Consider the following 23779-nt stretch of genomic DNA (forward strand, 5'->3'; position numbering starts at 1 on the left):
GTCTAACCTGCTGTATCTGCTCGATCGTCTGAAGCACTATCTCAGTGCTGCCCATCACACGCTGCCCTACCTCTCCCCAGCAAATGGGAGTCCGACATCTCCTCTCGTATAACAACTCGAATGGAGGCATACCAATACTTGAATGATGGCTGTTGTTATAAGAAAACTCAGCCAACGGCAGATACGTGTCCCAACTTCCCCCGAAATCCAATACACATGCTCGGAGCATGTCCTCGAGCGTCTGAATCGTCCGCTCACTCTGCCCGTCCGTCTGTGGGTGGTAAGTGGTACTCAAATGCAGCCTCGTACCCAACTCCTCATGGAACTTCTTCCAGAACCTGGAAGTGAAACGTACATCTCGGTCTGACACAATCGAGATCGGTACTCCATGCCACGATACCACCTCCCTCACATACAACTCTGCCAATCTCTCTACAGAAGAGCTCTCTCTGATAGCCAGGAAGTGAGCGCTCTTCGTTAGCCGGTCGACAATCACCCAAATCGCATCGACACCCCTTGCGGTCCTTAGCAATTTAGTGATAAAATCCATGGAAATCTGTTCCCACTTCCACTGGGGAACCTCAAGTGGCTGCAACTTGCCGTGCGGACGCTGGTGCTCAGCCTTAACCCTGCGACAGGTCAAGCACCTCTCAACAAACCATGCTACATCCCTCTTCATACACGGCCACCAGTAATATTTCTTCAGATCCAAATACATCTTAGTGGCCCCGGTATGGATCGAGAACCTCGATCGGTGCGCCTACTCCATCAAAGTGGTGCGCGTCCCGCCTGCATACGGCACCCAAATCCGAACCTGAAAGGTCATAAGCCCACGACTATCGGTAACGAACTCAGGTACCTGTCCAATCACCCGCTCTCTCTTGTGGTTCTCCGGTCTCACGTCCTCTGCATGGGCCTCCCGAATGGTGTCCAACACCGGAGTCATCACTGTCAATCTCAAACAAACATCTCATATCGGGGCACTCTCCGCCCTGCGACTCAGGGCATCAGCTACAACATTAGCTTTGCCCGGGTGGTACAGGATCTCACAATCGTAATCCTTTACCACGTCCAACCATCTCCTCTGGCGCATATTCAGATTGGACTGATCCATCAAATACTTCAAGCTCTTGTGGTCCGTGTATATGGTACACCGAACCCCATATAAATAGTGACGCCAGATCTTGAGGGTGAACACCACTGCCCCAAATCCAGATCGTGGGTGGGATACCTCGTCTCATGAGGCTTCAGCTGCCTCGATGCATACGCTATCACATGCCCCCTCTGCATAAGTACTACACCCAACCCTGATATCGATGCGTCACAATACACCACAAAATCCTCCATCCCTTCCGGGAGGGCTAACACCGGGGCTTCGCATAACCTCTGGCGAAGTGTCTCAAACGAGGTCTGCTGCTCCGGTCCCCACGAAAAAGCCACACCCTTCCGGGTCAACCTGGTGAGAGGCACGACGATCTTGGAGAAATCCCTGATAAATCTCCGATAGTAGCCAGCCAACCCCAGAAAACTCCTGATCTCGATGGGGGATCTCGGCACCTCCCAACTCATCACCGCCTCAATCTTGGCCGGATCGACCAATATCCCATTCTGGTTGACGAGGTGTCCTAAGAACTAGACCTCTCGTAACCAGAAATCGCACTTGGAGAATTTGGCGTAAAGCCTCTCCGATCTCAGAACTCCGAGGATCTCCCTCAAATGCTCCTCATGCTGCTCCCTGGATCTCGAATACACCAGTATGTCGTCGATGAATACAATCACCGATTGATCCAACATCGGTCTGCACACCCTGTTCATGAGATCCATGAACGCTGCCGGTGCGTTGGTGAGCCCAAAAGGCATCACCACGAACTCGTAATGCCCATAACGAGTCTTGAACGCCGTCTTCTGGATATCCTCATCTCGGACCCTCATCTGGTGATATCCAGACCTCAAGTCTATCTTGGAGAACCAAGATGCTCCCTGCAACTGATCGAACAGATCATCAATCCTCGGCAGTGGGTAACGATTCTTGACCGTTAACTTGTTCAACTCCCGGTAATCAAAGCACATCCGGTGTGAACCATCCTTTTTCTTGACAAAAAGGATCGGCGCTCCCCACGACGAGCTACTCGGTCGAATAAACCCCTTCCCCAGCAGCTCCAGAAGCTGCGAGGATAACTCCTGCATCTCTGGCAGCGCAAGGCGATAAGGCGCCTTGGCGATAGGCGCTGCACCCGGAACAAAATCGATGCGGAACTCTACCTGCCTCTCGGGAGGCACGCCCGACAACTCCTCAGGGAAAACATCCGGGAACTCATGCACTATCGGGACCTCATCGACCGACCTCGGTCTCTCTGCATCTACTCTCGTATCCACCACATAAGCCACAAACCCACTACAACCCTGCTGTAGGCTCTGCCTCGCTCTAGCGGCCTAACAAAATGCTGACCCAGAACGGGTACCCTCGCCATAAACCGTAAGAACTCCCTGATGGGTTTTGAGCATTCTAACACTTCCTAAGTGTACATGCAACCCTAATAACCTTGAATCTATGTTTTCTCTATATACATGCAAATTTCTTTTTCAAGGTTATTTCCTAACTAGCATGGCATGGGGATTACATAAAACATAAAACTAGTAGAAATGCATACCTTGTTGTTGCTTGGATTCCTTCAAGACTTTGTGAGCCTAGCACCCCAAATGTTGTGCCTCAAATGCTTCACACAACACCACAAGACTTGGAATAACTTGAGAGAATACTTCTAGCACTCAAAATTGGTTATGCCCTCTCTAGTAACACTATGTCCACTAGGTCCACTTTTTGCTAGCCATAGGGTTCCTTTTATAGTGTTGTCACAATTAGGGTTTACACATGAATGCCCTTAATTGTCATGACTCTTGATTTCCCATGACCCATGGATTTGTAACTCCCATGGACTATCCATGGAGCTCTATTTGGTTACATCCATAACCCATAAACCATGGATCATTAATCCACCATAAAAGAATTGATGATTGTCATAATCAACCCTATATATTTAATTAGTCTAACTTTGATCACCAAATTAATCCTAGATTAATACTTGATCAATACTAATTAAATAATACTATTATTAATATATTAGAACTTATAATATATTAATAATCATAAGTGCCTTATTCTCTCATTTAGTCTATCCAAGTATTGCAATGCCATGCAACCCAAATGGACCATGCCGGATCGGGTCAAGTACATACCAAATAAAGTTATGGACTTAGACACTATATCCAACAGTCTCCCACTTGGATAAGTCTAATAACTATATTTGCAAATATGACTTCAAAATCCGACTAGCAATCGTAGCTCTTTCAAAGTCTCTCGGAACTGAGATGATGATGATACGCCATTTAAGATAAGTGATCAGATAATCCTCTGTTCTCATGATATCAGCCAGACAAACACATGGAACATGGTCTTACTTATTGTCCAACATTTGTTTCTCGATCTCTGATTTGTTTTGACATAGAACTAAATTGAACACATCAATTAGGTTCTGACCGGGCCCGGTACATAAGTCAAAACCAAATCATCGAGGGGCCCAGATATCGCTTCTATTTCTAGAAGGAACAGATAAACTTCGACTGATATGCTTGTACTAACTACTTGTTGAATTATTCACAAAGGCACGTTTTATAACATCGAGTTACCAATGCGTTTTCGTACAATCAATGAATAACCAACTCATAGTCAACAACTCATATCTCTACGTTTGAAGATTTATATGATATTACCGTCTCACGATCACTCGAGATAAATTCCATGAAGTGATGCAAGTGAGCGTGGGTTGAATCCAATACTCAGCCCTTATGAGTACTCATGAATGTTGTAGCAACCATTGCATTGTCTAAAGCACTTTAGACAAATCATACAAGCCAAATTCATGACAGTCTTGATTCATATCTACTTCCAACATATGACTGACTGTGGATGGTTTGAATAATATGATATATACCATAACATAATTATTCTGGAAGTCAAAACATGCAAAGTGAAACATAAGAATAATACTAATCTTATATGGCCCCAACACTTTGAGTGTAAATAAAAACACCTTTTATTTAAGCACCATATTGATTACTCATTATTTATGTTTCGATTAATCAACTTTATGCTTGAATTAAAACATTAGTTGTCCCATGCTCCAAGCATGTACACTATGTTTTTCCAAACAAAAATTATGCCATACTCCAAGTATGCATACTATGTTTACATATGGTCCTCTCTTTGTGAAATAGATCAATTGACAATATTCCAATGATGCTAATTTCACAATTCCAATCCTCGTTGTAAATGAAAGAATACCAAACTCTTACCATCTACTGTAATCTGTTAGATTCTAAACTTATATGCAATGATCCCCTTGTAATGACTATGCACAGAAGTCACAAAGACTTGGCAACAGAAATTACAAAGTATTCCAATGGAAAACAATTCCATGGAAATGAAGTCTCAAATTCAAAGTACATTCCTTTGAACATCCTTCTTAGCATTAAGTTCTTTAATCTTACACAGATTCAAAGAATAACTTCCACCTATGAAGACAATTCCATATTACCATTTTGACCATCACTTCTGAACAAGAGTTGCCTCTTTTCAAAATATGTCAATATGGTCCTTACTCTATACTTCTAATTGTCCATGAGCAACCAATCTTTGGTAAACCTCAGATTGTCCTCGACAACTTTGCTTAATCATTTTAGTCATTTCCAGTTCTATTTCTTTTTCCATCTTAATGCCCTAGGCATTTGGAAAATTTAGAATGGATGAATATTATAGCACATGTAATCAAACCTATACCCAAAGCATATGGGACATGATTTATGCTATAAAAATTTTTATTTGCCATGTTTTCATAATTCGAACTATGAAGAGGGATGCCGTAATCATAATCGAATTTTGAGAACGCAACATATATAGAATTTCCTTATGTTAAACCATTCCAACATAACATTCATATATATTCTTGACTAAAGTAGATTAAATTCTCAATCTAAGCTTGTAGAATTGGAGTGAAGTATAAAATCCTCTCCCTTAATTATAGCAAAACAACTTTTTTCAAGGCGAATTGAAACTTTTGTTTTCTATAATTAACATTGCTAGCCTGCAATATTTAACATAATCGTCATGCTCCCACTAGCATAATGATTACCAGCATAACACTTTATGCTCCCACTAGCTTTGACATGTACTCAGAAATCTACTGGACTTCTAGAAATCAATACTTTATTGACTTTCTTACCAAAGTTCATATTTCTGATACTAGATTGCTTTGATAAGACTTTATCAAAAACATACACCTTTCCTTAGATAGCTCACATGTTTGTCTAGACCTTTTGCAATTCTCACTAGTTAGTGTGCCGGTTAACCACACACGCTCCACTAACTATATGAGAATGCAAATATCACAACCGCTATCTACTTAAAATCTTCTTAGTGGAAGCGTTTCCTCACCACCATTTTCATGAATCGAAGAGAAACCTTATGACACTTAGATTTTGTGGTGTATGTGTTCCTATCCATGTGAATTTGGCATAACCATAATCACAGGACTAGGTTAGTGACACTTCCAAATTCATAGGGACTGAACTTGTGCAATCTTAATTTCTTGCCACCTGGTAGCACAATGCCCACCATTGCTTCCGGGTTGTTATGCAAACAATTGAGAACTCATAGAACTCACAAGCATAATCAACTTTCAACTGGAACAGACACAGAAACAAGAATATGTCAACACGATAGGTTACAAACCTCAAGTCGTGGGCTAGTGATTAACAAAACTCTTGATTTAGTTCTTGAAACTATTTCAGAATCATTTAGACTCCCACTATCCTCTTGACATATAAGACTTCTCTTTGTCAAGAACCATTCCTTGACAAAACAAATATTCAAGATCTAGTGCGGATTCTTATCAAGTTAAACACTTCTCACTATTGGTCTTAGCTGGTCTTTGTTTTATCCAAAACATCACAACTTACCAATCTCAAATGTACAAGAATAGGAAACATCTTACTCTACATTTGACAAGTGTTGTGAACTTTCTAAAGACTATGTCACTCAAGTTACAATCTTGGAGTATAACTCCAGGATTTGTTTTTGGCACGAAGTATGAATTATCTTTTGATTTAACCATTTCAACAATTCACGATTCCTCTCCTCAGGCAACAAACACACTAAGGTGTCCTTAGAGGATCAATTGTGATATGGTTCCATAATCACTAAGATAATCATAAAACAAAATACACAAGTACTCTCCCATCTCTTCAGATTGGAGAAACTTTTATCTTTCTGCCTTATTTGATTCTTCTTATTCATTCTGCCATACATTGAAACTTTTCCAATGTTTCAGAATTACACTTAAACTCGTAAGCATAACCATATTTACTAAACTTTAGTAAATCATAACGAATAATCTTATCTATCTTTGTGGTGGACCTGACCAGCACACAACCAAGTGTACCCAATCTTTTAGTCCTTCACTTGACTCACATGTACATGTGAACAAGGAATTAGTCTTAATTTCCCAAAGACGAAAACTTCTCATTCATCATACAATACAAGTTGCATGATTCCAAGTTTCTATCTAACTGAAACTTGGGCGATGAGAATCTTTCCTTATTTGGTAAATTATGATACTACCACAAATGAAAGAATCAAATCCATTTTCAAATATTGATATTAATGGAAACATATAATCAACAATTTTTCACAAATGCCATTGTAAGGATACTTAAAATAAATAAAATCAAAACTTTTCTTTATTTTAAAACTTTGCGGAAAACTTATCCTTACAACCCATATGAAAACCTTGTTGTTATCTATTCCTAAGCAATATGTCTCAACTCTTAAGTAATAGCTCAAAATTCTGATCACCGAACCATGCGATCAAAATCCCTCTTCGAGATCAGAATCAGCATATACTTCCTTTAAGTTTCTTCACTTTTCTTTGATTCTTAAAACATCAACATGTGACCCAGTCACATCATGCAATAAGAATCTCAGAATAGAAACTTAATAGAGTTAGACAATGGACTTTACCTGAAGTAGAGTCAAACATTTGACTTTACTATCCTTATGGACTTTTAGGTAAATTTGGCAGCTTCGCAACCAATGCCCTTCCTTTGGCAACAGAAACATATGGACTCTTTGGAAACGGTACACGGGACTATCACAGACTTAGCCTTTCTCTTTACCATTTGGTCAACCGAGTTGACTATGGCCAATCCCTTTCAATTGGGAAGAGAAAGTTTTTCTGGACTTCCAATGTTACCATTGTCAATGTCCATGGATGTGTGGGAAGTTGATCTTCCAATCAAATTTTGCTTTACCAATGCTCCAAATCATTGCTGATTCAGCATCATCAAGCAAATAGGTAAGATCATTAAGGGTCATGTCGTGATATGTTATCAGGGAGTGACCAAGTCAACAGCCAGCTACCTTGAGACTTCGACACCCGACTCTCCCGGCTTGTCAATATGTGACTTAATCTCCAAGACCTAAGCACATATAGACTTTGTTTGCCAATATGGATTGAGTGACTTAGAACTTATCATGTCTTGAAACTTGTGGGATAAGAAGATTTATTGGAGGAGGTGGAGGAAGTGAAGTATGATTTCCAGTCCCACTAATGCATAACAAAGGGATTGATCTTTCACCTTGATTGCCATTCGGGATATCATCTTCATTAGAAAGCTTCTTCCTAAAGATTTGGGAAGACCATAGCTGTCTAAACTAGACATCTATAATGGGAGAAATTCAAGTTAGTTGATTTAAAGTCCTTAATATAACACCCAATATGAAATATTAAGGCTAGGACCCAACAACCTATTTATAACTGGAAGAGGGATGCCGTAATCCAAATTATAAAATAGTTGAAGGTAGGTAAATGACGATTTACCAATTTCCTACCATAAAAACGAAATATAATTAAGTTTTTAATTGGATTTGAAACTCCTAGATCTTTTGAGATACATTGAACTTTCAATGGCATGTTTGAATCTCGATTGTGCCCTCTCAAGTTTGTGACTGGGATGCCGAGGATCACAAACAAGGTGTGAATAACCATACAAATTGACTTGGTACCCTCAACAATATTACCTAATCGATGTGCCGGTTAACCACACACGCTCCACCGATCTATAATAAAGTCAAGTTACCCTTTGCCACTCTTACTAGTCCATGTTAGTGTGCCGGTTAACCACACACGCTCCACTAACGACTTGGTAAGGTACAAAGTGTAATTTTATGGGCTAGCACCAATTTCACATTTTCCTAAAGTAACTAAGATTGGGAATTTATAATGTATAGTTACTTTATAATTCATTATACTTTTAACGAGTATTTAAAGTCGTATCCTACCCGTTCGGCTAACGACCCTCCACCGATCAAGGAAGCGGTGGGTGAGAGTGGACACCCATTAAGTCACCATTTTATAGGCAACAACCTTATACCCCCCTTATAGACCGGCTTCGTGAATGAGGCCTACTAACGGTAAGAATGACATATTCTTATACATATCTATATAATTAAAATTATAATAATAGTATAAGGGTGTATTTTAAACATTTAAAATACTTGGTGGTTTAATCTATTAATTAAACTATACTTAATTTAATTAAACTTAAACCATGTCTTTATGGAATTATTAACTCTTTTAATTAAACACTTTAATTAATTTAATGAAGTCCATAAAGCTTGAATTTTACCTTTAAAAATTCTAAGAGTTCAATTTGGAATTAAAGTGTAAGGCTTTTCAAATTCCAAAACTTGAGGGCAAGAATTGAAACTATTCCAAGTCTCTTCAATTTGTAACTTATGAGTTTTAATGGTTCATAAAATGAAGACTCTTCATTTTATGAAACCTCTTTAGTTCTTTAATTACAATTTAAAGAAGTGACTTTTGGTTATCCATAACTTGAGGACAAGTTATGGACACCATCATTGCCATTAAGATCATGAATTAAACACACATGGAGGTTACACATAATTTCTATGATCTTCTAAAAACTCATAAGAACAAATATTCATATCAAACAATTTCAAGAAAATCATATAAACATATACAATACTTGAAAATTGATATAAGTCATGTAAAATGGGTTAACATAATCATTATCATTTTGAAAAACAGATTTTACAAGTCCAAAACAGATTGGGATAATGATCTTAATCCATTTCCAGCAACAAAACTCGAAAAAACTGCCCAGCACGCTCCTACTCGCTGAGTGCATTATTCTACTCGTCGAGTAGGATGAATTTGTTCATGGACTCGGCGAGTCCTCCCCATGGACTCGGCGAGTCCAGTCGTCAGAATGCAGAATTTTTCGATTTTTAAGCAGTTTTGCATCAAGTATACAGAAAACAATCCTAGGCTCTGATACCACTGATGGGTTTTGAGCATTCTAACACTTCCTAAGTGTACATGCAACCCTAATAACCTTGAATCTATGTTTTCTCTATATACATGCAAATTTCTTTTTCAAGGTTATTTCCTAACTAGCATGGCATGGGGATTACATAAAACATAAAACTAGTAGAAATACATACCTTGTTGTTGCTTGGATTCCTTCAAGACTTTGTGAGCCTAGCACCCCAAATGTTGTGCCTCAAATGCTTCACACAACACCACAAGACTTGGAATAACTTGAGAGAATACTTCTAGCACTCAAAATTGGTTATGCCCTCTCTAGTAACACTATGTCCACTAGGTCCACTTTTTGCTAGCCATAGGGTTCCTTTTATAGTGTTGTCACAATTAGGGTTTACACATGAATGCCCTTAATTGTCATGACTCTTGATTTCCCATGACCCATGGATTTGTAACTCCCATGGACTATCCATGGAGCTCTATTTGGTTACATCCATAACCCATAAACCATGGATCATTAATCCACCATAAAAGAATTGATGATTGTCATAATCAACCCTATATATTTAATTAGTCTAACTTTGATCACCAAATTAATCCTAGATTAATACTTGATCAATACTAATTAAATAATACTATTATTAATATATTAGAACTTATAATATATTAATAATCATAAGTGCCTTATTCTCTCATTTAGTCTATCCAAGTATTGCAATGCCATGCAACCCAAATGGACCATGCCGGGTCGGGTCAAGTACATACCAAATAAAGTTATGGACTTAGACACTATATCCAACACTCCCCCACTAGGGTCTCGTATGGTCACCAACTGTCGCTCGCAGTCGATAACCGCTCCAAACCTATTCAACCAGTCCATGCCCACGATGACACAGACATCTCCCATCGCAATCGGGACCAAATCAGTCGGAAACTCAACGCCGAAGATCTCGAGTACACATCCTCGGATCACATCAGTGGCATACACCGCTCTCTCGTCAACTATGTAAACTCGCAAAGGTCGACTCAACGCCTCTCGACAGATACTGATGTGCTGACTAAAGGCAAACGACACAAAAGACCGACTCGCACCCGAGTCAAATAACACCAAAGCAGGTACAGAACTCACAAGAAACGTACCTACGCATATCATAATATAAGCATAACACCATAATCTCAAAATAAATAGATGAAAGAACACATACCCGCCACAACATCTGGCGCTGCGCGGACCTCCTCCGCTGTCAACTGGAAGGCTCTCCCGCGAGCCTTTGGCGCCTCGGCCTTCGCTGGCCGAATCTCTGCAGCTCGAACGGTAGCAAGGGCAGATCCCTGTGATGCTCCCTGGGCTGACCCCCGCAACTGCGGACACTCGGCCTTCCGGTGTCCTGTCTGGTTGCAGTGAAAACAGACTGCAAACCCCTTGGGGCAATCCTTGGCCATGTGCCCCTCCTTGCCACACTTGTAGCAAGACCTTGCTCTGCAAACCCCCTCATGAGTCTTGCCGCACTTTCCACAAGTGCGGCTCTTCTGGTTCCCAGATCTCGAATCGGCGGGCTTGGCCCGTTTGGCTGCCGGCTGGGACTGTGCCGGTCGCTGATCCCTCCCTTGAGACTCCGCCTCCTCCCTGGCCTAAGTCTCGAGCTCAATCTCCCTCTTCCGGACATTTGCCTAAAGCTCGGCAAATGTCCGGTACAACGAGTTCGCCACGAACTCGCGGATTTCTCTCCTCAAAATGCTCAAATACCGACTCATGCGTGCCTGCTTGGAAGACACGTGCTCAGGGCATAACATCGCCCTCTCATGGAACATCCTGGTGATCACTGTAACAGACTCGGTACCCTACTTGAGGGTCAAGAACTCCTGGGCCAAACGTTCCCTTTCCACCGGGGGAACATACTCATCACGAAATATAGCGGTGAACCTCTCCCGGGTCACCGCGGCAAGCTCTGCAGGAGAGTAGTGCGCTGTCACAAACTTCCACTAGTCCTTCGCTCCCAAGCGAAGCTGGTTCAGCGTGAACCGAACTCTCAGATGCTCCGGACAAGAACACGTATAGAAGCATCCCTCAATATCAGAAATCCATCTCATCGCAGCGATCGGATCCTGCGTCCCATCAAACTCTGGTTGCTTCGTGTTGCTAAACTCTCGGTACAGCAACGAGTCACCCCCGTACGGTCTCGCAGCAGCGACGACTGCGGTGGCTACAGCAACAGCAGCATCAGTAAGAGCAGCGTAACGCTCGTCAAAAGTCTCGATCAGGGTGGTCTTGATAGACCCAAACATTTCTGGTATCTCGGCTCGGATGGCAGCAGCCACCTCCTCCTGAATCAACCTACGGATCTCCTTATCACTGGTACCACTGGTACCACTGCCTCCTGGGTGGTGGCGCGTCCCAACCATGATGTCTCTGAAATACAACACAAAAGAAATCAGAGACTCGCTCGAGTATACTCGCACTCGATACCCAACCCTACTTGCTCTTTAGTACCCTAAGGATTCTTACTTGGACTGCTCACCGATCCGGTGTTTCCAGTAGTACGGGCCCTTATACTACCTTCCACAGCGCATCGGTATTCACCCCAAGTCCTCCTCCTAGGATCCCAGATCACAAGTACTCTATATCTCACTAAACTCAGGCTACTCTCCGGTAGACCACTCATAAGCTCCTCGCTGCTACCTACTTACTCTCGAAGTATCTCATAGTAGCAATCACTCCTAGGCTAAGGCATCACAAATCAGGCCCACTCTAGTCCTAACCATGAATACCTAGCCTACTATAACATGCATAACATACCACATAATATCTCATAACACATAATGTAAGGGTATTTTGGGAAATCACCGTTCGGGCGCTGGCTGATCGTACACACTGCTCTAGTCCTTTTACTCTTTTAGAAAAATTTTGTTTTAATTCGAAAAATTCCTCAAATCCTCAGTTTGAGTTCAAATGCGCTCGAAGGTGCATCCGAATCCCTCAAACCAAGGCTCTGATACCAACTTGTAACGCCGTAATTTTTCAAACAATTTTTCACATTTTTAAAAGCATACTTTCATTCATAGATGTTATAAAAATCTCATTGTATCACATATCAATCCATAGAAACATATCCCAAGATCATAATGTATAAAAACTCCTCATGTGTGTACTGATCATGCCGGCGCCTTCCCACGATCCTCACTGGTACCTGAAACACATAACACAACATTGTAAGCATACATGCTTAGTTAGTTCCCCAAAATTCCACATATAACACATATTAGCCACTCGAGGCTATAACTCTGTGGGCCCACTGGCCCTAACTCTGTGGACCCTCTGGTCCTAACTCTGTGGACCTTCCGGTCCTAACTCTATAAACTCTGGAATACACACAACATAAATCACATAGAAATAATGCAGTGCAACACATCACATGCATAGCATACAAGATACTCTGTCACATAACTCTACTTACCACTCAAGGTAAAGTATAGTGAGAAGACTCACCTCGGGTAACTCGGTAAACTTCGAACTCTGAAATACTGCACTAGCCTCCGCCTAATCACATAAATAATTACTCTAATTAATACAAATTCTAAAGGCTAGGCTAACCCCTCTCTATAAGTTCTCTAAGAAGGGTAAAAGACCATTCTACCCCTCTAATGGCTCATAAGTCCAAACACTGACTAAACCCTAAAAGTCAACAAAGTCAACGGTCAACATTGATCGGACTCATCGAGTGCACTCATGTGACTCGACGAGTACATGTGTGTCCTCTTCGCCCCTGGTCCTCACTCGACTCGCTGAGTCAACCCTACACTAAACGGGTTATCACAGGTTGCGAATCGCGGGGCAACCCGACTCGACTCGTCGAGTCCCTTATGGGCTCGGCGAGTTCCTCCCATGAAAACACTCATCTGACCTCCTGAGGTCAGATCTGCTTCTCTAATCTATAGATCTGACTTCCCCATGACCAATAAACACGTAAAGGTCGAATCTTGGTACACATACAAGGCACTCTAGGCTTATTTTGGTGAAATCCCTTCTAACATGGCAACCTATGTCCCTTTCCTCCATAGAACCACAAAAAACAAGGTGGTTCAAGCTCTTTGGACCTCAAAAGGTCCGGATCCAAAGTTTATTACTCAATGGGACACTAAATCTCAACCCAACAAGCCACAAAAGATATAGAAAACCCTAAATTCAATGCTCTTAAGCAAAACAGAAGAATAGGATCGAATGGCTACCTCAAAATGAAGATCCAAGCTGAAATCCTGCTGAAATGAAGTCCTCTTGCCCCTTTCTTGCTGGAAACCCTTCCTCCTTGGCTAAATCAAACCAAAAACAAACAAAGAGGCTCAAACTCTCTCACAACTCGCTCAAAATCGCTAGGGTATCTCTCTCTGGACTGGTAGCCGCAAATGGAGGCTATAAAGGCCTTTAAAAAGGGCTCAGGCCCTGAGATTTAGGGTTTCATTTTACAGCGCGGACTCGCCGAGTCCACGCATCGACTCGTCGAGTCCCTCATTAATCCAGACAAGAATTCGCGATCCTACTCGGCGAGTCTGAGCGCCTCCTCCTTAAAACTCAAGGTAATTACTTAAAATAAGATACCTGGGAATCCGGATGTTACATGCCCTTAGTCGTAAAGAGTACTCGGTCCGACGAGTAAAGTCTCTAACTATGACTATCCATTCCCACCTGTCCAAACAGATCAAGGAGGCTCAGATGGAAGCCTTGAAACCTGAAAACATGACAGGAGAAGCATTAAGAGGAATGGAAAAGAACTTGGAAGTTAAGGGTGACAGAGTTCGTTATTTCATGGATCGGATCTGGACACCGAATTTTGGTGGCTACAGAGATGTTGTCATGAATGAAGCCCATAAAACTCGATACTCCATTCATCCAGGTTCAGACAAGATGTATCTGGACCTTAAGAGACTCTATTGGTGGCCAAACATGAAAGCTGAAATTGCTACCTATGTGGGTGTGACATCCCCAATTTTCACGGCCAGAAAAGACCGATTTTGTTTATGCTTTATAGAAATCAGAGTACTTCTTTTAATAAAAATGTTGCGGAATTTGTTCCCAGAAAAACATGATAAATACGTTATCAAAGCATTTCCTAAGAAATGTATTTTATTCATTTTAAAACATTTGGGATGTCATCGTCAATACAAAAACATAAGCATAAACAGAACTTACATTTATTTACACTAGTGATCTACATCCCTTTAATCTATCAGTGTAAAGTAGCTTCATATCGACACCTATGATACAAATAAGCTTGAGTGGGTCAGGTTGGAAAACCTGGTGAGTACATAGGGTTTTCAACCCACAATAATATAGTTATATTGTTTCTTCACATAATACATGTCAAACAATTAACCCGATTGCCCATCCTCATTTTTTTCATTTAATATTCCCTAAAGAATTATCTTAAGGGTCATCTCCTATATCGTATTTACCTCTCATCTCTTTACATCACATTTCCTTATATGTTCGTTCCTAAGGACTTTTCCTGAGGATCATTGCCTACATCACATAATCAGTAATGATTCGGGGATTACCCCCTCAATACGCACCTAGTAAGGGTTGGAGTATCATCGCATGAATACGTAGTTACAACATCGCCTGAACTCGTAATTCATAGTAAGGGTTAGAGTATCATCACATGAATACGTAGTTACAACATCGCCTGTACTCGTAATTCATAGTAAGGGTTAGAGTGTCATCACATGAATATGTAGTTACAACATCCCATAAACTCGTAATTCATCACCTACAGGTTATGAGCCTGCTGGTGTTTCCACGGGGTTGTCTAGAATAGTCAGTGGTCGCCATCTATACTCTGGTAGATGACTACATCTCCACATTGCCGGACAAGGTTATGGTATCTTTCATCCTACATCCCCAATTCATCATCACCTATCTATCCTCACCTAATTATCATCACCTTCCTATCATCACCTATCTCTCATCATTTTATTTCATTACACACCAACTATTTCATCTACCCATGTCATACCCAACATATTTGTAGATATAAAATACATATACAGTTTAAATCATTTTAAAACATGTATAAAATCATTCATCCAGCATAGACAGCAAGTATTCAGATAGTATGCACACATAGCACGTAATTTATATAAAATCATTCATATCTATGTGTAAGATGAAAGTAATTATGCACTCACTTGATAAGGTGGTGACTCGGTACTCGGACAGCGCTTCGTTTACTTTAAAATAATTTCCTTCGACAAAACCTAGTATTATTACCACTAAATTTTAGTCTAATATTTACCGTGACTAATTATTAGTCTTATTATTATTATTATTATTATTATTATTATTATTATATAAGCGTTTAAACAATACTTTCCAACCACTATGTACAGACAGGGCCATACATAAAACACCGGAGGGCAGGACCATTTTGGCATATAGCACTTCTGAAACCCAACAACCCTATGCGGCCTTTTAAACCAGATTCCCCATACCGCGAGTAGTTAAAAAGATATTATAACGACACTTATATAAGTCATAATAATAGCTCAAATATTTATTATAAGTTCATAATAACAATACTAATTTTAAATATAAGCTATATTAAAATAGGTAAGCATAACTTACTTACAAGGGGGTTTTAGCTAGGAGTCGGGCTCTGCAGGGGCAGAACTTCGTCGCTGAATCTTTCTAAGAAAGATTCGTGCAGCGCTTCAGCGCTCACCTTACTATACTAAAACTACAGAAAGAGAAGTCGAATCACGAGGGACCGAAATGTTCGGGGGATAATAAGAGAAAGACTCTTGAATCAAGAGAATGGTGCAAGAAATATGAGATCCCAAGCCTCTTATTTATAGTAATTGAATTTACAAAAACTACTCTCCATAATTACTTATTGACCTTATAGTTATATAAACGACTAAACACCCCTTCATAATACTATTTTAAATAGATTTAACGATATTTGTACTAAACTAATGTCGAAAGTACTCAACACTAGTCTTATAATAACCGCATCATCGATACCTTTCTAATGATATATACATTTGTATATATATGTGTACGTATATATGATTTATACTTTATTTTAATACGTAAATATGCTATTATAATTTGTAACTCGTTCATACGAACTCCATTTTTGACGTTCTTTATATCCACGCGTTGGTATTTACGAGTACTACAACTTTCATTTAGACGCCGTCAGCTAATTCTCATTCTATCTCAGATTTACAAAACTATATCGAATTTATCGCGCTCGAAGAGTAGGGACCAAGTTTCGTCCATATCTTTAACATACGAGCTCTCGACATTATTTATATCCACGCGTAGGTAAAAACAAGATCTAAAACTTTCATTTAGACTCCGTCGGCTAATTCTCGACCGATCTTAAATTTAACAGTAGGAGGATATTAGACTGTTAAATGACCGCGAAGAATTCGTAACTCCTTCATACGGACTCCGTTTTTGTCTGTCTTTTTACCATTGAGTTCCTATTAATGAGATCTTCAACTCTCATTTAGGTCGCGTAAGCCAAAAACCGCTCGAACTAAAATTCGAGTTTCGGGCCGTGCACTGCTAAGCCGAATCTTAGAAAAATCATAACTTCCTCATACGAAGTCAGATTTGGGCGTTCTTTTTATGGATGTTTTTGGTTTAACATATTCTACGGCTTTCGTTTAGATTACTAAGGTCAAAAAGTCCTCTATCGCAAATTCGCTATTTACGCTTCCCGGTGTCGTGCCGGTTCCGTCGCGAAACTTCGACGGGTCATAACTTCTTCGTTATAACTCGGATTTATGCGTTCTTTATATGTACGGAACCCTTGAGACATATTCTACAACTTGTTTAAGATTATTTATTCTAAATAATCTTTTGTCGAAAAGTCGTTTTCGACCCCCTATTATCTCTAAATTGACTAGTCCGGATCTACGGACGTTACAGTGGGCAAGTGTCTAACTTGCGCCAAAGTCAAGGTAGAATATCAAAATCTCTCAGGTCTACTACAACAGCCAAAAATACATGAGTGGAAGTGGGAGCGGATGACAATGGATTTCATAACTAAGTTACCCAGGAGAACGGGTGGTCATGACACCATATGGATAATTGTCGATAGACTAACCAAACCCGCACACTTCCTGCCAATAAAAGAAACTGATAAAATGGAGAAGTTAACAAGGACGTACATTAAAGAGATAGTACGATTGCATGGTGTGCCAATATCTATTATCTCTGACCGGGATAGTAGATTTACCTTGCGGTTTTGGCAATCACTGCAAAAGTCCTTGGGAACCAATCTTGACATGAGTATAGCGTACCATCCTCAGACTAATGGACAAAGCGAAAGAACTATACAAACGCTGGAAGATATGTTAAGGGCTTGTGTGATAGATTTTGGTAAAGCTTGGGATACCCATTTACCACTCGTCGAATTTTCGTACAATAATAGCTATCACACTAGCATCAAGGTTGCGCCATTTGAAGCTCTCTATGGCCGTAAGTGCAGATCCCCTATGTGTTGGGATGTGTTGGGATGCAAAGTTCTTCATGTATGACTTTGTAATGGGTTGACTTGTGTAGACCCACTTGCATGTGGTGCATTAGCCTTTTGACTAATGAGTATTAGAGAGTGAGAGAGAGACATGTAAACACCTCTATATAAGGTGGGTTTGTCCACTTGTAGAGGTGTGCTTGAGAGGTGTAAAGGTTGAGTGTGTGAGTGTGTGTTATTTATGTAGATGTAGATCTATGTCCCTTTTTGTAACACAATACATATTCAATACATCTCTTGAATACCCAAATCACCATGTTTAATTGTGCAAGCTTTAATTCCGCATGCCAAACCATGTTCTTTGTCACTACAATTGGTATCAGAGCGGGTCTTCAAGATCAAGGTGATATTTGAAGAACGATTCTCGGATTGGCAAATTTTGTCGCAATTTGAACAATTTTTGGTGAGTCTCTCTCTATGATCTCTCTTAATTTCATTGAATTCGTGCATAGCGTTCTTGATTTTTGATCATTTTGTCTCGATTGGATCGAATTTGTTTCAAACCCCATTGTTGATCCAATTATTATTTTTTTTGATCAATCATTCGTTTCGTGCCTAATTGTTGTTGATCAAACTCATATTTTTCTGATTCAGCCCAATTCGAATTACATTAGCCCAAATCAATTTAAATTCAAGAATTACTGTTCATGAAACCCAAACTAAAGATCGGTATTGTTCATATTGTATCATTGAGCCCAAATTTAAACTAATAAGTTCGATCCAATGAACTGCTCATTCAAAATAGTTCGATTCTTGAGTCATATGTTCTTATGTTCTGCATCGTTGTTATCGATTTTATTGGTTTAATAGACTCATGAAAATCGACTTTATTTCTTCGATTTCATCTCATTATCTCTAATAATTGTCTGGTGTTGTTCGATTTTGTTTCAAGTCACAATTAATTTTTCTTGACGTTGATTGAAATTGGAAGTCAAAATTGATTCACACATAAAGTCGTAATTTGGTTTTTCACTGGAAATCGAATGTGATATCGATTTGTATTTGTCGACTGATGAATTGAAGAGCCAAAACAAAAAGTCAAAATTGTTGTTCTTGGTTCAACTAGTACGCACGCTTCACTGAGTTGTACCATTGGATCATCATCGTTTTGTTCTTGAGTTCCGATTTCTTTTCAATGTTTCTAATAGTCGATTTTGGTTTGAAGAAATTCGATTGATGTGTGCTGTATGAATCAAAAACATTTTGTGACTTTAAAGACGAAGTCGTTTGGTGGGATGGTTAGATGCGAATGTTTCAATTTGAAATCGATTGTAATTGATGTCGAGTTGGAGTCGATGTGCGAAGAACAGTGGAATGAAACTCAAACAGCGAAGATTTTGATGGTTATGGATTTCGTTTTTGGAGTCGATTTGATGATCTGAAAAAGAAAATTTTGATTTGGGTTTGGTGAACTGGTTAAACGTACGAAGGCTTGATTGAAGAAATCGGTTTGGTGTTTTGGATTTGAACGAAGGGTTATACTTGATTTTGTTTTGAACGAAGGCGATGAACGTGTTTGATGATTTTTTGGGTTTGGTGTCGATTTTTGAATGATTTTGAACGAAGGATTTTGATCGTTGATATAAGAAGCTTTTCTTGTATGGTCGATTGTTTGGATTGTGATATTTTTGATTTGGATGAACTGGGTGAATGTACGAGGGGTCACTGTGTTTTGCTGTGAATGAATGATCGAAGGCTACGCATGATTGGAGTCGATGATTTGTTAAAGCAAATTGTTAATTTTGGATTTAAGGGGTTGAGTCGATGATCTGTATGTTGTATGTGTGTTCGTTCGCGTCTAAAGGAAATAAATTTTGGGGTCCCTGTAATGAAAGGAACGAAGCACTGTAAGAACGAAAAGTCGATTAAGAGGTATTCAGAGGTTACTGTTCATTCAGTGGGCTTCGTATGCTTCGAATTCGTGCGTTTGGGTGAAAAATTTTCGTGTGTTAGGTGTCTGAGCTTTCGTACGAAGCGTTGCCTGAGAGTTTCGTGCGTTACCTGTATACTCAATTTGGGAAGAAGAAAACAAACTCAATTTCGAATTGGGTCCCTAATCTTTTAACAAAGTGACACAAATGGTCCAACTTCGAATGTTGGGGAAACGCTTCGTATGATCGATAAAATTTTCGCATGATTGGCTCAAAAAGCAAAATTTTCGAAAATCACCCCTGAAATTCCGAATGGTTGTCAATTGGGAAAAGGCTTCGAATGTTTTGCAAAAGGCTTCGAACATTTTGATCAAAAAGCAAAATTTTCGAATTCAGCCCCTGAAATTTCGAATGTTTGGCAAACTCAACAATTAATTGAAGTTTCGAATGTTTGACACTTTTCACCCAAATTCGAAATTTTTTTTTGGAGCTTCGAATATTTTGGGGATTCTTCGTATGTTTGGTGCAAATGGCAGAATTTTCAAAAATAGTCCCTGAGGCTTCGAATGTTTGGCGGTTCATACACACATTCGAAAAAGGACTGTTTTTGCTGAAAATTGAAGAAAATGCATTTTAAGCCCCTGCAGTTTGTGCAAATTGACGCTTTCTACCAAGCTTTGGAAAAGGGGGAGAGTTTTGCATATTTGGCTGTTTTGGGCGCACCGGGTCACTGCAGAATTTGGAAATTGACAATTTCTACCCATTTTTGAGAAATTTTGTCAAAGGCGATCCGTGAACGAAGCTAAAAATTGATTATTTTTTGGATTTTCCGAATTGAAGTACAAAGTTTATGCCACATGTTAAGGGGGAGTTTTGACACGAAAAATTCCGAATAGAGCACGTTCTTTTTCCTTGGGGTTTTATAATCAGTTTTCGATTATAAAAAGGGGGAGAAGTTTAATATGGAAATTCGAACTTGAATTTTTCATATTACGCGGATTTGAAGACCGAAGTGATCTTAATTTTTGAAGCTTACGAGATGATGCAATTGGAAGTTCGAAAATGATGTATTCGAAATGGGTTTGGTTTTATTGAAGATTTTTGGGGTGTGTTTTTAAGCGCAACTTTTGGGTGATTATTTGGAGTTAATCATTCGTTGCTGCTCGGTTTGTATGGTCTCACATCCTAGAGCCCAAATTGAAGAATCATGGAAGAATTGAAGATTGAAGTTCGTTTCGACATGTGTCACCTTTGAGGCTCGAACTGCGTAGATGCTCGATTTTGGAAGATTCGAAGTGGGTCATCCATTCCTAACTTTGAGGGGGAGAATGTTGGGATGCAAAGTTCTTCATGTATGACTTTGTAATGGGTTGACTTGTGTAGACCCACTTGCATGTGGTGCATTAGCCTTTTGACTAATGAGTATTAGAGAGTGAGAGAGAGACATGTAAACACCTCTATATAAGGTGGGTGTGTCCACTTGTAGAGGTGTGCTTGAGAGGTGTAAAGGTTGAGTGTGTGAGTGTGTGTTATTTATGTAGATGTAGATCTATGTCCCTTTTTGTAACACAATACATATTCAATACATCTCTTGAACACCCAAATCACCATGTTTAACTGTGCAAGCTTTAATTCCGCATGCCAAACCATGTTCTTTGTCACTACAGGATGAAGTGGGTGATACGCAACTAGCCAAGAACCAAGTACCCGACAGTACACTAACAGGTCCCGAGATCATTCTAGAAAACCACAGAAAAGATTGTCCAAATCCGGGAATGATTAAAAGCCTCTAGAGACAGACAAAAGAGTTATGCAGAAAAACGACGAAAACCCTTGGAATTACAGGTTGGTGACCGTGTCTTGTTAAAGGCCTCACCCTGGAAAGGAATGATATGCTTTGGCAAACGTGGAAAACTAAATCCAAGGTACATCAGACCATTCGAGATTCTTGCTAGAATTGGTTCGGTTGCTTATAAACTCAAACTACCGCATGAACTCAGTAACATTCATTCTATTTTTCACGTCTCTAATCTCAAGAAGTGTCTGTCTGATGAGACTCTTATAATCCCACTCGACGAGATCGAGTTAAATGAGAGTCTACACTTCATAGAAGAACCAGTGGAAGTCATGGATAGGGAAATCAAAAGAACAAAACAAAGCCGTATACCAATAGTGAAGGTTCGTTGGAATGCTAAACGAGGACTTGAATTCACTTGGGAAAGGGAAGATCAAATGAAACAAAAGTATCCACATTTTTTCCCTAGTTCATGAGTACCAGTTTAAAAACAATTTCGGGATGAAATTCACTCTAACGGGGGGATAATGTAACAAACCGCTATTTCAGATCAATATAAGTCTAAACTACAATAGTATGCAAGTAATTTAACATCATAACATCTATATAGTAAGAACTTTGAATGTTATAGGGCATGTTTATATAAGTTATTGTATAAACATATCTTTGAAAACCATACTCCTATGAATTATATATATAATGAAACATACATTGATTTAAGTTCAAATTTAAATAAAGGGACTTATACTTAACTTAAAATATAAAAATGTAAAGTGTATATATATAATATTTTCGGATCAAGGAGTATTATCCCAAAAGATACAAAGCGTGAAACCTCCTTTGGAATAAGGATTCAAACCGTGAACAATATTTAGAACAAAAGCAAAACTGTGAAAACATTATAAAATAGGAGTCAAGCCGTGAACACATTAGGAAATAGAAGTCAAACCGTGAACACCTAATTAGAATGAAAGCAAACCGTAAACCCTTCACCATTTGAGTTTCTAGACCGTAAATACTTCATTTTGGAAGTGTATAACCGTAAACCCTCTTCAAATATCTTCAAATCTTATCTAAAGTTAGCCTCCCAATGTGATTTCTACCGTAAACCTTACATTCACCGCCTTATGAGTTTACTTCATATTTAAAGAACAAATGAATTCATTTGACACATACAATAAACGTAATTCACTCATATGCTCTCAAAACACATATCAAAGTTCTTCGCATCTTCAAACAGTTACCCAGAAACCTTCAAATATTCATAAGAACTTCTTCACAATCAATAAGTAATTTAAATAAACTAATGTTAATTATTATGTTAAAATTATTCGATATCTAATTTATACATGTACACATGTGTATAAATATTATTAGATACGTTTATAATCACGTGTTCAAAGAAAATGATCGTCACAACCACTTCGTAACCAACCGGGAACTCACACATGAGGTGAGTTCGTACCCCTACTTTTCATGATTTTCACTGTTTTAGGGGGTGGGGGGAGAGGGGAATACAAGTGTAACACAATAAAAATTGTGTTAATATCTAAATGTTTTCAATATTTTATTAACTGTTGTCGTTATTAAAAATATATATTTATATATGTATAAATTATATAATTAGGGTTCAAGAGGATTAGAATTGATAATTTGACTCCATTTCATGTTCCTTGTTTGGTTGTGGGATTGGGGTAGAATTATTTATTCGACTGCCTATTTAATCACAATTATATAAATATTATATTTATATAAGTATAAAATGATTTTAAACTCGTTAAACAAAAATTATAAATTTTACAAACTGTTTTGTACTATTTGGACATAAATGTTGAATTTCACGGAAACAATCATATTACAACTTTTACAAGTTAAACAGAGGTTTTCATTCCAGTAAAACATAAACATATAAACTATAATAGGTATACTTTATGGGACTTACATATTACTTTTCAAAGCTTAGAATACAATATGAATCGTATGCACTACTTTACTTAATCAGAGAAACATTATGGAAAACAAAGTAACTCTTCATTACAAAGTAACTTTTCAAGTAACATGATGGAACCTACATTTAGTTTATGAGATATACTTACAGTTTATCTATTACAAAGTAACTTTTCATTATTCTACACGTAACCGTCAATATAGCATTTGTGAGACTTACTT

The sequence above is a fragment of the Lactuca virosa genome, chromosome 9, assembly GCF_052849685.1.
Source record: "Lactuca virosa cultivar CGN04683 chromosome 9, Lactuca_virosa_CGN04683_v6, whole genome shotgun sequence".
Classification (NCBI taxonomy): domain Eukaryota; kingdom Viridiplantae; phylum Streptophyta; class Magnoliopsida; order Asterales; family Asteraceae; genus Lactuca; species Lactuca virosa.